General features: G+C 43.6%; 6 pseudogenes; all 6 read left to right on the forward strand.

Moving 5' to 3' along the window:
- The first annotated feature begins 11,120 nt into the window (after positions 1 to 11,120).
- On the forward strand, positions 11,121 to 11,833 carry LOC133242273 (mortality factor 4-like protein 1; annotated as a pseudogene).
- Positions 11,834 to 12,101: 268 nt separating this feature from the next.
- Positions 12,102 to 12,763, forward strand: LOC133242274 (mortality factor 4-like protein 1; annotated as a pseudogene).
- A 324-nt stretch (positions 12,764 to 13,087) lies between these two features.
- Positions 13,088 to 13,749, forward strand: LOC133242275 (mortality factor 4-like protein 1; annotated as a pseudogene).
- Positions 13,750 to 14,073: 324 nt separating this feature from the next.
- Positions 14,074 to 14,735, forward strand: LOC133242278 (mortality factor 4-like protein 1; annotated as a pseudogene).
- A 314-nt stretch (positions 14,736 to 15,049) lies between these two features.
- Positions 15,050 to 15,711, forward strand: LOC133242280 (mortality factor 4-like protein 1; annotated as a pseudogene).
- Positions 15,712 to 16,035: 324 nt separating this feature from the next.
- LOC133242281 (mortality factor 4-like protein 1) lies at positions 16,036 to 16,697 on the forward strand (annotated as a pseudogene).
- The last annotated feature ends 175 nt before the right edge of the window (positions 16,698 to 16,872 follow it).

A 16,872-nucleotide genomic window follows, 5' to 3' on the forward strand; every position in this document is an offset into this window, starting at 1 on the left:
TTTGGGTCACATGGAATAAAACCATTAAGGTTCGGGAAAACAATAGGTTAGAAGTATCCAAGGAGAAGCCTCTATTATCACTAGAATAGGAAAATGGGAAGATGAATTTTATTTTTTAGCATTTTATCAGCTGAATTTTGAAATATGCAGATATTGAGATATCTGTAAGATGTTTAAATAGAGATGTTCACAAATTCTTTGAATACTTTACCCCACTCTTAATTCAGAGAACTAAGATAGCAACAACATTTTGACACAATAGGAGTAGATGAGATCACATACATTTTTGGTAGGGTGAAACAGAAAGTCCAAGACAGAACTCGAGAGTTCAAATACCAGGTGGAGGGAAACAATTCATTAAAAAATTAAAAGGAATGTTGGTGTCACTCACAAAGAAATAATTTTTATTAAATAAATAAAACCCCATAGAAGAAACGGCCCAAAAATACATCTCAAGTAGCTGTTGATAAGTATCTTGTGACTCTCACTGCAGTTGACTTTGTGCTATAGCAATGTATGTGTTTTCTTAAGTACACTTAGGTTCAGAATTCCTATAGTGAGGAGACAGCTTATATTTTCATCTTTGTCAGTTCTTTTCAGAGTGCATTGTAGGTGCTCACTATTATTGACTTAAAATTATTAGCACAGCTAAAAAATAATAAAGGTGTATGTTACCTTATTTTGTAATTCTCCAACCATTATGAAAGGCAGTAAAAAAATGGAAAATAGAGTACAAAATAAGGTGTTCACACAGCAATTTATTGATCCAGCTTGAAAAATCAGTTAAGCTATTTCTTACCATTACTTTAGGGTTTAAATTAATATGTGTATAATAGCATATATGAAATGAGTCGCCAGTCCAGGTTCGATGCACAATACTGGATGCTTGGGGCTGGTGCACTCCGACGACCCAGAGGGATGGTATGGGGAGAGAGGAGGGAGGAGGGTTCAGGATGTGGAACACATGTATACCTGTGGCAGATTCATTTCGATATCTGGCAAAACCAATACAATATTGTAAAGTTAAATAAAATAAAAATAAATAAATTAGTAGTTTTTTTTCCCTCTCCCTCCCCACTGAAGATTACTCTGTTATCTATTTAAAACAGCCACAGTGGAGAAGAAAGTAAGACAGAAGGAAGAGACAGGAAAGAAAAGACGAAGAGAGGGGGAAAGAAAGACATTTTACAATTTGGAATTGTATTTGGAGATTATCTTTTTTATTTATTTTTAATTTAAAACAAAGTTACTTCTGTTGTGGATATTAGCAACTAAAAATATATGAAATATATATTAATATAGTTATATAATTATATTTATCTTTAAAGTCATATATAAACACATCTTATATAAATATATATCAACAGTTTAACAAAAAAGCTGCACAGTCTCTGAAAACTTGAAAAAATATAGCTAGTCCATCTACAGTTGCCCTTATGTAATCAATATTCTCATTAGGTAGACAAATATAAAGTTTAGGTTACTGTGATTTGCCAGCGTGATAAGGAGCAACACCTCCCATATTTTCTAGGACACAAGATATGTATTTTGCTTATCAATATACCAATGTGGATCTTAAGTGAAAGTATCAATATTACAGATTAAACTGGTTCTTAAAATGAGAATAAAATTTATGCTAGAAGATAGATGCTGAATAAAATATTTGTATACATATACAAGGAGTAATTTAGGCAAACTATAGTATACACTTTGCAGTAGAGTTGCCCTGCCTTACCCAGAGGGACTCTCACAATCTGCCTGAGTATCATTTGACTTATTCCTTTAGACCCTTGAAATTATATGGGGCCTAACAAAGCAAGAGGAAAGCATATAGTAATAAAATAACAGTACCATTGGCTCCTTTAGCTAGGGTTATCTCATCGAATTAGCTACTTGAAAACGAATTGCGACAGAAACTTGTACAGAAGTCCTTGTTCCTACCCACAGGGAACTCACAATCTTAGAAAAGCATCAAACACCAAATAATATTATGTGCTAAGATGTTGCATCTGAGACATTCACAATGACTTTGGAAGGTAGAAAGAGTATGAATTTTGCCTGTAAGAATTGGGAAAAGCTTCAAAAAGAGGCCATATTTAGCTGAAGATTTTAATAAGTTACGACTGATAGGAGAAACTAAAGGGCTTCCTTTCAGAGAGACAAATATGTGCAAAGACTAAGTAATGTGTAACAGTACATTACATGTCAGGCAAAGCAAGTTTTGTGCAAGAGCATATAGAGAAGATAAATGGGAATCCAGTGCTGGAAAATAGGTTTGGAGCAATTATGACCAGAAAATTTCATCCTGGAGTCACTGATGAGCCAGAGGAGGATTATATGCAAGGAAGTGTTACTATGACAGCAGGATAAAAGGAGACACAAGAGGCTTAGAGTCTAGTGAGAGAAATCAGTCAATAGGTGATTAATTGTCCAGGCTGCAAACATGCATAAGGTAAGAGCCATTATAATATTTTGAATTTTATAAAATGAAAATTTTGACTGACATAAGCGTAAAAAACATTTTTAGAGGGAATTTTATGGCTTTTATTTTTATTGTAGTAGATTTACAATGTTGTGTTAGATTTAGGTGTACAGCAAAGTGACTCTCTTATACATATATTTTTAGGTTCTCTTCCCTTAGATTATAAATATTGAGTATAGTTCCCTGTGCTATATAGCAGGTCCTTGTTGTTATCTATTTTATATATGTTAATCCCAAGCTCCAAAGGATAAACTTTTAGGCAAAAATGTTCTTATATTTACAAATCAGCATTCACTCTTTCACTGGTTTGACTGATGCAAAATTATTTAGCTTTTTTTTTAATTTTATTTTTAAACTTTACATAATTGTATTAGTTTTGCCAAATATCAAAATGAATCTGCCACAGGTATACATGTGTTCCCCATCCTGAACCCTCCTCCCTCCTCCCTCCCCATACCATCCCTCTGGGTCGTCCCAGTGCACTAGCCCCAAGCATCCAGTATCGTGCATCGAACCTGGACTGGCAACTAAAAAGCTACAGAGAGAAAATAAGCTAAAATGTTTTGTGTATTCGTTTACAGTTAAATTGACTATGGTGTAAGGAAAATTACTTACTCAATCCTGAAAAAAATTTCTAAACATATTGTAAATGATGTGCAGATAATTCAAAGTTCTCCTTTCAATGACATATACATTCATAAATCTCATCTTAGAATTAGAGCAAAACTTCTACTGCTCCCAGGGTATAGCATTAACCTCAGCAGTTGTTTTGATATTGCATTCATCCCACGTTCCATCGGCCTCCCATCTGTTGATTTTACAAGAAAGCTGCGAGAGTGGTTGCAACAATTTCCCCCCAATTCTTTGGGAAAAGAATAATTTCCTTAAATAAAGTGGAAGAATGGTTTTAATGTGGCAAAGATTATTTAATTAAAACAGACTATAAAAATGCTAAGCTTCTATTGCTTCACTTTAAAAAAAATTTAATTGAAGACTAATTACGATATTGTGGTGGTTTTTGCCGTACATTCACATTGCTTCACTTCTTAAAATATAATACTTTTAAATCTTCTTGCACTCGCAGTCATTATTTTTAGCTATCTGATCTTAAAGTAATGCATGCTAAGTTGTTTCAGTTATGCCCAATTCTCTGCAACTCTAAGGACTATAGCCCACGAGGCTCCTCCTGTTCATGGGATTCTCCAGGCAAGAATACTGGAGTGGGTTGCCATTTCCTCCTCCAGTGGATCTTCCTCGCTCAGGGATTGACTGCTCCTACACTGCAGGGAGATTTTTTACCGCTAGAGCAACCAGGGCAGCAAGAACCATGTCAATTAACCTCCATAACCCAGCACCTTTTTACTTCTTAGACTCTAAATTAAGAAATCTCTGTGGGAGAGGGAGAGGGTGGGAAGATTTGGGAGAATGGCATTGAAACATGTAAAATATCATGTATGAAACGAGATGCCAGTCCAGGTTCGATGCACGATACTGGATGCTTGGGGCTAGTGCACTGGGACGACCCAGAGGGATGGTATGGGGAGGGAGGAGGGAGGAGGGAGGAGGGTTCAGGATGGGGAACACATGTATACCTGTGGCGGATTCATTTTGATATTTGGCAAAACTAATACAATTATGTAAAGTTTAAAAATAAAATAAAATTTAAAAAAAAGTAAAAAAAAAAAATCTCTAGAGAGTTTCACATGAGAAAGATACACCTCTCTCTCTGGTCTCAGATATAGTGGAAGATACATGTAAAAACCTTATAGTGTGTATTATATATAGACGTGAGTATATGTTACAAGAACTTAGAAGGATCAAGGATATTTCATTGAGAAAATACATTAAACTTTACTGATCACATTTTAGGTGCTTCTTAAAGGATAAAAAGTATTTAATACATATATATGGAATTTAGAAAGATGGTAACAATAACCCTGTATACGAGAGAGCAAAAGAGACACTGATGTAGAACAGTCTTTTGGACTCTGTGGGAGAGGGAGAGGGTGGGATGATTTGGGAGAATGGCATTGAAATACGTATATCATCATATATAGAACGAGTCGCCAGTCCAGGTTCGATGCACGATACTGGATGCTTGGGGCTGGTGCACTTGGACGACCCAGAGGGATGGTATGCGGAGGGAGGAGGGTTCAGGATGGGGAACACATGTATACCTGTGGCGGATTCATTTCGATATTTGGCAAAACCAATACAATATTGTAAAGTTTAAAAATAAAATAAAATTAAAAAAAAACTATTTAATAGGCATATGGAAGGATAAAGGATAACATTTCAGTTATTCACAATGAATTTTTAAAAGCTTGAAGATGTAAAATAAGATAGTGCATTCTGGGATTTCAAAATAACGGAGTACAACAGTAATGTGCCATATATGCAGGATAGTGCTGACAGATTGAGCCAAAAAAATGGGAGAGACCAATCTGCCAATACTCCAAGGTACCATACTAAAGGGTTTAAAGGTTAATATGTAAAAAAAAAATAAAATAAAATAAAGGTTAATATGTATGTGGTAAGTGTCACTGAAGGTTTCCGCAGGTGACTGATATTAACATACTTATATTTTGAAAGGCTATTTAGGATGACCATATACAAGGGGAGAACATGAGTAGGTAGGAAATGCTTACAGTTGTCTAGATGAAAAATTATGAGACACAGTTAGAAGGGTGTTGGAGGGAACATGTTAAATACAGATTTAGGAAGATTTATAGTCCTGGAGTTTACAATAAAAGTGAAACCTAAGTAGAATATAGGTGAGAATTGAAATAATGAGAATTGAAGTAAGAAATAGAACTAAAATAAAATGGTTCTGTACAAAACCAAGAGAGATGTACATGAAAATGGCAACCATGGCAAATGTTAAATATGTGTCAAGTAAAATAAAGTATAATCAAGAACTGTTGGATTAGACAAGTGGGAAGTCATTGATTAACTTCAGAGTAAGCATTTTCAGGAACTGAAGATCAAAACTAATTTTGAGTGGGCTGAAAAATAATCAGTACGTTAAAAACTGGAGACAAGACTTGAGAAGTCTTTTTTTTTAAGAAGTTTGTACGACTGAAATATATCAGTAAGTTAAAGAGAAACAAAGTTGAGAGGTTTCTTCTCTTTTTCCTCCTCCTCTTTCACCTGCTTATTCTTTTTTTCAAATATATATTTTATTGAATTCTAGTTGACTTACAATGGTTCAGGTACACAGCAAGATGATTCAGTTATACAAACACATATATTACTTTTGAAATTATTTTCCATCATGGGTTATTACAAGCTATTGACTATAGTGCCCTATGCCATACAGAAAACCTTTGTTGTTATGTATCTATTTTTAAATTAGAAATCTAGCATTCTAGTCATACTAAGTCAAACAAGTGGAATCAAAATGTCATAACTTTGGCAAAAATTCTAAGTTTTCTATATATACAAAACCTTTTCTACTACACTTGATAAAGGCTTGAGAAAACATCAAAAAGAGATGGAGAAATCAGAGAACATAAACTAAATAAAATGGGAGCACTGAATATGAAATAGAAAAACTGAAACAAACTAGATAAAAGATTACCATATAGTACAGCTGTTTTTCAACATGACCACTCACTGGAAACGTATCTGGAGCTCCGGAGGAAAAAAAAAAAAGCAATTCTTGAGCATTTGTATTTTTCAAAAAAATTCAAGATAATTCTGATATGCATCTGGATTTTAAAATGTGATTACAGATGTTTCCATTAGTTCCTGAGTTCTATTATTTTTCTGTTGACCAATCATAATACAATGATATTAAGTAACGGTTACATAATCACAACAGTAAAAGATATTTATCAGTTTTCACAATCAACAGCCAAACAAAAAATAAAAGATAAGTACAATTGCAAGCCACAGTAGGAATATGATTAACAATGTAAAATAATTACATACAATTTGGGGGGGGTTAAGTAGAGTCATGTAGTAAGTGCAAGCATCCACCCAGTCCATCTATGTCTTTTGTTTGGTGCATTTAATCCATTTACATTTATGGTAATTATCAATATGCATGATATTATTACCATTTTCTTAATTGTTTTGGGTTTATTTTCTGTAGGTCTTTTCCTTCTCTTGTGTTTCCTGCCTAGAGAAGATCCTTTAGTAATTTGTTGTAAAGCTGGTTTGGTGGTGCTGAATTCTCTTAACTTTTGCTTGTCGGGAAAGCTTTTGATTTCTCCATCAAATATGAAGTAGAATGTTGCTGGGTAGTCTAGTCTTGATTGTAGCTTCTTCCCTTTCATTACTTTAAATGCCATTCCCTTCTGACTTGTAGAGTTTCTGTTGAGAAATCAGCTGATAGCCTGATGGGAGTCCCTTGTATGTTATCTGTCATTTTTCCCTTGTTGCTTTTAATATTTTACCTGTCCTTAATTTTTGTCAGTTTGATTACTGTGTGTTTTTGGTGTGTTCCTCCTTAGGTTTATCCTTCCTGGGACTCTGTTTCCAGGACTTGGTTGACTATTTCCTTTCCCATGTTCAGGAATTCTTCAGCTATTATCTCTTCAAATATTTTTTCAGGTCCTTTCTCTCTCTCTCCTCCTTCTGAGACCTCTATAATGCAAATGTTGGTACATTTAATGTTCTCCCAGAGGTCTCTTAGGCTGTTTACTTTTCATTCTTTTTCTATATTATGTTCTGTGGCAGTGATTTCCACCATTCTGTCCTCTGGGTCATTTACCAATTCTCTGCCTCAGTTATTCTGCTTTCGATTTCTTTTAGTGTATTAGTTATCTGTTTGTTCTTTAGGTCTTCTAGGTTTTTGGTAAACATTTTTTGCATCTTCAAAGTCTTTGACTCCATTCTTTTCCCGAGATCCTGGGTCATCTTCACAATCATTATTCTGAAGTCTTTTTCTGGAAGGTTGCCTATCTCCACTTTATTTAGTTGTTTTTCTGGATTTTATCTTGTCCATTCATCTGAGACAAGTGAAAGTTGCTCAGTCCTGTCCAACCCTTTGAGACCCCATGGACTGTACCATCCATGCAATTTTCTAGGACAGAATACTGGAGTAGGTAGCCTTTCCCTTCTCCAGGGGATCTTCCCAACCCAGGGACTGAACCCAGGTCTCCCACATTGGGGGCAAGTGCTTTCCCAGCTTAGCCAAAAGAGACATAACATTCTTTTTCATCATGATTAACTTTCTGTAATATGGTTTTTGTTTTAGCTGCTGTGAGACTATGCTGCTGCTTGCTTCTTCCATCTGCCCTCTGATGGATGAGGCTAAGAGGTTTGTGTAAGCTTCCTGATGGGAGGGACTGGCAAAGGGAAAAACTGTCCTGCTCTATTGGGCAGGGCCTTGCTCAGTAAAGCTCTAATCCAATTATCTGATGAATGGGGTTGCACTTCTTCCTTGGTAGTTGTTTGGCCTGAGGAGACCCAGCCCTGAGGTCTGAAGGGCTCTATGGTAGGGTTACTGGTGAACTCCAAGAGGGTTTACACCAAAGGGGACTTTCCAGTGCCCCCTTCCTGTGGTGAGCCACACCTGACGCATGCCTCCACAGGAGGCCCTCCAACACTGGCAGGCAGTTTTTGTCCAGTCTCCTGTGGGGTTCACTGCTCTTCTCCTCTGGGTCATGGTACATATAAAATTTTTGGTTGTGCCCTCACCGCCGTCTTTCTCTCAGTCCTCAGGAAGTCCAATGATCAAATCCCACTGGCCCTCAAGGCCAGATTGCCGGGGGATTCCTTGATCCTTTGTTGGATCTCCAGGCTGGGAAGCCTGATACGGGATTCAGAACCTTCACAATAGTGCAAGAACTTGATTGGTATTGTTCTCCAGTCTGTAGGTCACTCATCTGGCAAGTATGGGAATTGATTTAATCGTGATTGTGCCTCTCCTACTGTCTCACTGTGGCTTCTTCTTTGTCTTTGAACATGTGGTATCCTTTTCTGGTGGGTTCCAGCATTCACCTGTCACTGAATGTTAAACAGGTATTTGCAATTTTGTTGCTCTTGCAGGAGGAGATGAGTGCATGTCTTTCTACTCAGCCATCTTGAACACTTTCAATATTTTAATGGAAAATTAGGCATAGTTATAGACTGAAGGGAATGTGCAAATTTAGGGATATTGAAAATATGGTTACTAGGGGGAAAACCCATAACTGACAGCTCAAGGTAAGAGAAAAAATACGATAGAGATTGCTATCACTATGACTTAACACACAAGACCACAGGTTCTGGAAACTAGAATACCTGGGTTTTTCTTCTGGTTCACCATTGAATATTTCTAAGAATTCAGAAATCTCTTAAATGTTTTAAGTCTTACAGGATGGGGAACACATGTATACCAGTGGTGGATTCATGTCAGTGTATGGCAAAACCACTATAATATTGTAAAGTAATTAGCCTTCAATTAAAATAAATTTATTTTAAATAAATAAATAAATAAAATGGAAACAATAATTATACCACAGGACCATTAAGAGGAGAAAATGAAAAAAATGGGAAAAAAATCCAATGAAACACATCCTGGTGCTCAGTAAACATTTTTCATATTATTATTATTTTTTAACTTTTACATATATAACTTCACAAAAGAGATATGTTACCTATTTATGTAAAATGGAAAGAAAAGAATGATTAAAGACACAGATAAATTCAGGTAACCAAGTATGATGGAAAAATAATTTTCTCTCTGGAGAAGCTCATATGCTGTAGGTACAATATGCACATTTCCTTGGTAATGGGAACCTGAAAAAGTAAAAGTGTTAAGTCACTCAGTCGTGTCTGAATCTTTGCGATTCAAAGGACTGTAGCATGCATGTGAGTTCATGGAATTCTCCAGGCGAGAATACTGGACTGGGTGGTCATTCCATTCTGGAGGGTATCTTCCTGACCCAGGGACTTAACTAGGTCTTCCATATTAAAAACAGATTCTTAATAATCTGAGTCTTGTACGGCCAAATTAATTATCTCAGTCATCTTCTAAATTTTATCAAGTATTGAGGTCATCAAAAAAATATTGCAGGTCTGGGTGCTGGGCGGGCTGCAGATGAGGGCAAATCAGGCCTAAGGTGTCGAGCTGGTGATGCCTGACGGCGTGTCTGACGACATGTCTCACCCCGACCTGGGTGGTGGAAAGAGCAGGGGGGAGTAGTCAGGGCTGGTGGGAGAAGGTGGCAGCGGTAGTGAATCTCTTAGAAGCCCTACAGAAGCAGGACCCATACCCTAACATCCCAGTAGGACGAGAGAGGCTGTGCTGGTGAGGGCCTCTTCTTTATGAAATGTAGTTACAAGTTGCCATTAAAGATAACCAAGGGACATCCTTCACACACCACAGTGGTTGGAATGGGTTCCAGAAAGCAGAGTCCTCCGGAAGATGGCTCTCTCTCTCTATCCAGGACCCTCTGTCCATGCGATTTTCCAGTCAAGAATAATGGAGGGGTTTACCATGCCCTTGTCCAGGGGACATTGCTGACCCACGGATCAAACCTGTGTCTCTGTGACTTCTGCTCCAAAAACGGTTCTGTGCCGTCTGAGCCTTGGAGGACCAAGTTTATTGTCTCAGTCATCTTCCTCCTTGTGACGAAACACTGAGATCCTCAACAAAACACCGCAGGTCTGGGTGCTGGGTGGTCTGCCGTTGCTGGCAAATCTTGCCCAAGTCGTTCAGCTGGGGATGCCTCACTGTGCATCTAACCCACAGCTGGGTCGGGGAGAGAGCAGACGCAGTAGTCAGGTCTGGTGGGAGAAGGAGATGGCGGAAGCAGTGATTTTCTTATCAATGGTGCAGAAGCAGGACCAGGAGCCCAAATTCCCCGGAGGCCGGGAGAGTGCTGTGCTTTCGTGGGCCCCTTCTTTAGGAAATGGAGTAGCTACAAGTTGCCATAGAAGACAACCAAATGACATACTTCACACATGACAGTGGTTGGAATAGGTTCCAGAAAGCAGAGTCCTCAAGCCCGTGGCCACCAGTTTACAGAAGCAAGGAGAACTTCAAAGAGCCCGTCAGGAAGCAGCAGGCGAGGGGCTGCCTGGTGCGGCGCAGCAGACAAACGCTGAAGTGAAAAGGACAACGAAAGGACCGAGGACTGGAGATGGCGGCAGTCCCAGTGAGACACCGCATCCTCGTTGCCACAGCAGGCCTCAAGTTGATCCTAGGCTTGAACGCAAGGAGACATTCATGAGTACAGCGGAAGGTCAAAGTCACGATGCCTGAAAAACTCAAACGGTGGCTTGCTGATGACTGGGGCTTAAGTACCCAGCCAAAACAAGCTCCTTCATCTATCTGTCAAGAAGAACGTGGATTCCATTCTAGTGCGAGCGTGGTTCCAAGCTTAAGTCGCATCTGACTTGAGGCATCCCCGTGACTGTAGGCCACCAGTACCTCTGTCCATGCGATTCCCCAGGCAAGAATAATAGAGGGCTTTACCATGCCCTTGTCCATGCGACCTTGCTCTCCTAGGCATCAAACCTGTGTCTCCTGTCAGTCCTGCTCCAAAACGGTTCTCTACTTTCTGAGCCTTGGAGGACCAAGTTTATTGTCTCAGCGTCTTCCTCCTTGTGACGAAACACTGAGATCCTCAACAAAACACCGCAGGTCTGGGTGCTGGGTGGTCTGCCGTTGCTGGCAAATCTTGCCCAAGTCGTTCAGCTGGCGATGCCTGACGGCACCTCTAACCCACAGCTGGGTCGGGGAGAGAGCAGACGCAGTAGTCAGGTCTGGTGGGAGAAGGCGACTCCTGCAGCAATGATTTTCTTATCTGTGGTGCAGAAGCAGGACCAGGAGCCCAAATTCCCTGGAGGCCGGGAGAGTGCTGTGCTTTCGTGGGCCCCTTCTTTAGGAAATGGAGTAGCTACAAGTTGCCATAGAAGACAACCAAATGACATACTTCACACATGACAGTGGTTGGAATAGGTTCCAGAAAGCAGAGTCCTCAAGCCCGTGGCCACCAGTTTACAGAAGCAAGGAGAACTTCAAAGAGCCCGTCAGGAAGCAGCAGGCGAGGGGCTGCCTGGTGCGGCGCAGCAGACAAACGCTGAAGTGAAAAGGACAACGAAAGGACCGAGGACTGGAGATGGCGGCAGTCCCAGTGAGACACCGCATCCTCGTTGCCACAGCAGGCCTCAAGTTGATCCTAGGCTTGAACGCAAGGAGACATTCATGAGTACAGCGGAAGGTCAAAGTCACGATGCCTGAAAAACTCAAACGGTGGCTTGCTGATGACTGGGGCTTAAGTACCCGGCCAAAACAAGCTCCTTCATCTATCTGTCAAGAAGAACGTGGATTCCATTCTAGTGCGAGCGTGGTTCCAAGCTTAAGTCGCATCTGACTTGAGGCATCCCCGTGACTGTAGGCCACCAGTACCTCTGTCCATGCGATTCCCCAGGCAAGAATAATAGAGGGCTTTACCATGCCCTTGTCCATGCGACCTTGCTCTCCTAGGCATCAAACCTGTGTCTCCTGTCAGTCCTGCTCCAAAACGGTTCTCTACTTTCTGAGCCTTGGAGGACCAAGTTTATTGTCTCAGCGTCTTCCTCCTTGTGACGAAACACTGAGATCCTCAACAAAACACCGCAGGTCTGGGTGCTGGGTGGTCTGCCGTTGCTGGCAAATCTTGCCCAAGTCGTTCAGCTGGCGATGCCTGACGGCACCTCTAACCCACAGCTGGGTCGGGGAGAGAGCAGACGCAGTAGTCAGGTCTGGTGGGAGAAGGCGACTCCTGCAGCAATGATTTTCTTATCTGTGGTGCAGAAGCAGGACCAGGAGCCCAAATTCCCCGGAGGCCGGGAGAGTGCTGTGCTTTCGTGGGCCCCTTCTTTAGGAAATGGAGTAGCTACAAGTTGCCATAGAAGACAACCAAATGACATACTTCACACATGACAGTGGTTGGAATAGGTTCCAGAAAGCAGAGTCCTCAAGCCCGTGGCCACCAGTTTACAGAAGCAAGGAGAACTTCAAAGAGCCCGTCAGGAAGCAGCAGGCGAGGGGCTGCCTGGTGCGGCGCAGCAGACAAACGCTGAAGTGAAAAGGACAACGAAAGGACCGAGGACTGGAGATGGCGGCAGTCCCAGTGAGACACCGCATCCTCGTTGCCACAGCAGGCCTCAAGTTGATCCTAGGCTTGAACGCAAGGAGACATTCATGAGTACAGCGGAAGGTCAAAGTCACGATGCCTGAAAAACTCAAACGGTGGCTTGCTGATGACTGGGGCTTAAGTACCCGGCCAAAACAAGCTCCTTCATCTATCTGTCAAGAAGAACGTGGATTCCATTCTAGTGCGAGCGTGGTTCCAAGCTTAAGTTGCATCTGACTTGAGGCATCCCCGTGACTGTAGGCCACCAGTACCTCTGTCCATGCGATTGCCCAGGCAAGAATAATGCAGGGGTTTACCATGCCCTTGTCCAGGAGACCTAGCTGACATAGGGATCAAACCTGTGTTTGTCTCCTGTCACTCCTGCTCCAAATACGGTTCTGTGCCGACTGAGCCTTCGAGGACCAAGTTTATTGTCTCAGCGTCTTCCTCCTTGTGACGAAACACTGAGATCCTCAACAAAACACCGCAGGTCTGGGTGCTGGGTGGTCTGCCGTTGCTGGCAAATCTTGCCCAAGTCGTTCAGCTGGCGATGCCTGACGGCACCTCTAACCCACAGCTGGGTCGGGGAGAGAGCAGACGCAGTAGTCAGGTCTGGTGGGAGAAGGCGACTCCTGCAGCAATGATTTTCTTATCTGTGGTGCAGAAGCAGGACCAGGAGCCCAAATTCCCCGGAGGCCGGGAGAGTGCTGTGCTTTCGTGGGCCCCTTCTTTAGGAAATGGAGTAGCTACAAGTTGCCATAGAAGACAACCAAATGACATACTTCACACATGACAGTGGTTGGAATAGGTTCCAGAAAGCAGAGTCCTCAAGCCCGTGGCCACCAGTTTACAGAAGCAAGGAGAACTTCAAAGAGCCCGTCAGGAAGCAGCAGGCGAGGGGCTGCCTGGTGCGGCGCAGCAGACAAACGTTGAAGTGAAAAGGACAACGAAAGGACCGAGGACTGGAGATGGCGGCAGTCCCAGTGAGACACCGCATCCTCGTTGCCACAGCAGGCCTCAAGTTGATCCTAGGCTTGAACGCAAGGAGACATTCATGAGTACAGCGGAAGGTCAAAGTCACGATGCCTGAAAAACTCAAACGGTGGCTTGCTGATGACTGGGGCTTAAGTACCCGGCCAAAACAAGCTCCTTCATCTATCTGTCAAGAAGAACGTGGATTCCATTCTAGTGCGAGCGTGGTTCCAAGCTTAAGTCGCATCTGACTTGAGGCATCCCCGTGACTGTAGGCCACCAGTACCTCTGTCCATGCGATTCCCCAGGCAAGAATAATGCAGGGGTTTACCATGCCCTTGTCCAGGAGACCTAGCTGACCTAGGGATCAAACCTGTGTTTGTCTCCTGTCACTCCTGCTCCAAATACGGTTCTGTGCCGACTGAGCCTTCGAGGACCAAGTTTATTGTCTCAGCGTCTTCCTCCTTGTGACGAAACACTGAGATCCTCAACAAAACACCGCAGGTCTGGGTGCTGGGTGGTCTGCCGTTGCTGGCAAATCTTGCCCAAGTCGTTCAGCTGGCGATGCCTGACGGCACCTCTAACCCACAGCTGGGTCGGGGAGAGAGCAGACGCAGTAGTCAGGTCTGGTGGGAGAAGGCGACTCCTGCAGCAATGATTTTCTTATCTGTGGTGCAGAAGCAGGACCAGGAGCCCAAATTCCCCGGAGGCCGGGAGAGTGCTGTGCTTTCGTGGGCCCCTTCTTTAGGAAATGGAGTAGCTACAAGTTGCCATAGAAGACAACCAAATGACATACTTCACACATGACAGTGGTTGGAATAGGTTCCAGAAAGCAGAGTCCTCAAGCCCGTGGCCACCAGTTTACAGAAGCAAGGAGAACTTCAAAGAGCCCGTCAGGAAGCAGCAGGCGAGGGGCTGCCTGGTGCGGCGCAGCAGACAAACGTTGAAGTGAAAAGGACAACGAAAGGACCGAGGACTGGAGATGGCGGCAGTCCCAGTGAGACACCGCATCCTCGTTGCCACAGCAGGCCTCAAGTTGATCCTAGGCTTGAACGCAAGGAGACATTCATGAGTACAGCGGAAGGTCAAAGTCACGATGCCTGAAAAACTCAAACGGTGGCTTGCTGATGACTGGGGCTTAAGTACCCGGCCAAAACAAGCTCCTTCATCTATCTGTCAAGAAGAACATGGATTCCATTCTAGTGCGAGCGTGGTTCCAAGCTTAAGTCGCATCTGACTTGAGGCATCCCCGTGACTGTAGGCCACCAGTACCTCTGTCCATGCGATTCCCCAGGCAAGAATAATGCAGGGGTTTACCATGGGAAACCTAGCTGACCTAGGGATCAAACCTGTGTTTGTCTCCTGTCACTCCTGCTCCAAATACGGTTCTGTGCCGACTGAGCCTTCGAGGACCAAGTTTATTGTCTCAGCGTCTTCCTCCTTGTGACGAAACACTGAGATCCTCAACAAAACACCGCAGGTCTGGGTGCTGGGTGGTCTGCCGTTGCTGGCAAATCTTGCCCAAGTCGTTCAGCTGGCGATGCCTGACGGCACCTCTAACCCACAGCTGGGTCGGGGAGAGAGCAGACGCAGTAGTCAGGTCTGGTGGGAGAAGGCGACTCCTGCAGCAATGATTTTCTTATCTGTGGTGCAGAAGCAGGACCAGGAGCCCAAATTCCCCGGAGGCCGGGAGAGTGCTGTGCTTTCGTGGGCCCCTTCTTTAGGAAATGGAGTAGCTACAAGTTGCCATAGAAGACAACCAAATGACATACTTCACACATGACAGTGGTTGGAATAGGTTCCAGAAAGCAGAGTCCTCAAGCCCGTGGCCACCAGTTTACAGAAGCAAGGAGAACTTCAAAGAGCCCGTCAGGAAGCAGCAGGCGAGGGGCTGCCTGGTGCGGCGCAGCAGACAAACGCTGAAGTGAAAAGGACAACGAAAGGACCGAGGACTGGAGATGGCGGCAGTCCCAGTGAGACACCGCATCCTCGTTGCCACAGCAGGCCTCAAGTTGATCCTAGGCTTGAACGCAAGGAGACATTCATGAGTACAGCGGAAGGTCAAAGTCACGATGCCTGAAAAACTCAAACGGTGGCTTGCTGATGACTGGGGCTTAAGTACCCGGCCAAAACAAGCTCCTTCATCTATCTGTCAAGAAGAACGTGGATTCCATTCTAGTGCGAGCGTGGTTCCAAGCTTAAGTCGCATCTGACTTGAGGCATCCCCGTGACTGTAGGCCACCAGTACCTCTGTCCATGCGATTCCCCAGGCAAGAATAATGCAGGGGTTTACCATGCCCTTGTCCAGGAGACCTAGCTGACCTAGGGATCAAACCTGTGTTTGTCTCCTGTCACTCCTGCTCCAAATACGGTTCTGTGCCGACTGAGCCTTCGAGGACCAAGTTTATTGTCTCAGCGTCTTCCTCCTTGTGACGAAACACTGAGATCCTCAACAAAACACCGCAGGTCTGGGTGCTGGGTGGTCTGCCGTTGCTGGCAAATCTTGCCCAAGTCGTTCAGCTGGCGATGCCTGACGGCACCTCTAACCCACAGCTGGGTCGGGGAGAGAGCAGACGCAGTAGTCAGGTCTGGTGGGAGAAGGCGACTCCTGCAGCAATGATTTTCTTATCTGTGGTGCAGAAGCAGGACCAGGAGCCCAAATTCCCCGGAGGCCGGGAGAGTGCTGTGCTTTCGTGGGCCCCTTCTTTAGGAAATGGAGTAGCTACAAGTTGCCATAGAAGACAACCAAATGACATACTTCACACATGACAGTGGTTGGAATAGGTTCCAGAAAGCAGAGTCCTCAAGCCCGTGGCCACCAGTTTACAGAAGCAAGGAGAACTTCAAAGAGCCCGTCAGGAAGCAGCAGGCGAGGGGCTGCCTGGTGCGGCGCAGCAGACAAACGCTGAAGTGAAAAGGACAACGAAAGGACCGAGGACTGGAGATGGCGGCAGTCCCAGTGAGACACCGCATCCTCGTTGCCACAGCAGGCCTCAAGTTGATCCTAGGCTTGAACGCAAGGAGACATTCATGAGTACAGCGGAAGGTCAAAGTCACGATGCCTGAAAAACTCAAACGGTGGCTTGCTGATGACTGGGGCTTAAGCACCCGGCCAAAACAAGCTCCTTCATCTATCTGTCAAGAAGAACGTGGATTCCATTCTAGTGCGAGCGTGGTTCCAAGCTTAAGTCGCATCTGACTTGAGGCATCCCCGTGACTGTAGGCCACCAGTACCTCTGTCCATGCGATTCCCCAGGCAAGAATAATAGAGGGCTTTACCATGCCCTTGTCCATGCGACCTTGCTCTCCTAGGCATCAAACCTGTGTCTCCTGTCAGTCCTGCTCCAAAACGGTTCTCTACTT

This window comes from Bos javanicus, chromosome X, assembly GCF_032452875.1.
Source record: "Bos javanicus breed banteng chromosome X, ARS-OSU_banteng_1.0, whole genome shotgun sequence".
NCBI lineage: Eukaryota > Metazoa > Chordata > Mammalia > Artiodactyla > Bovidae > Bos > Bos javanicus.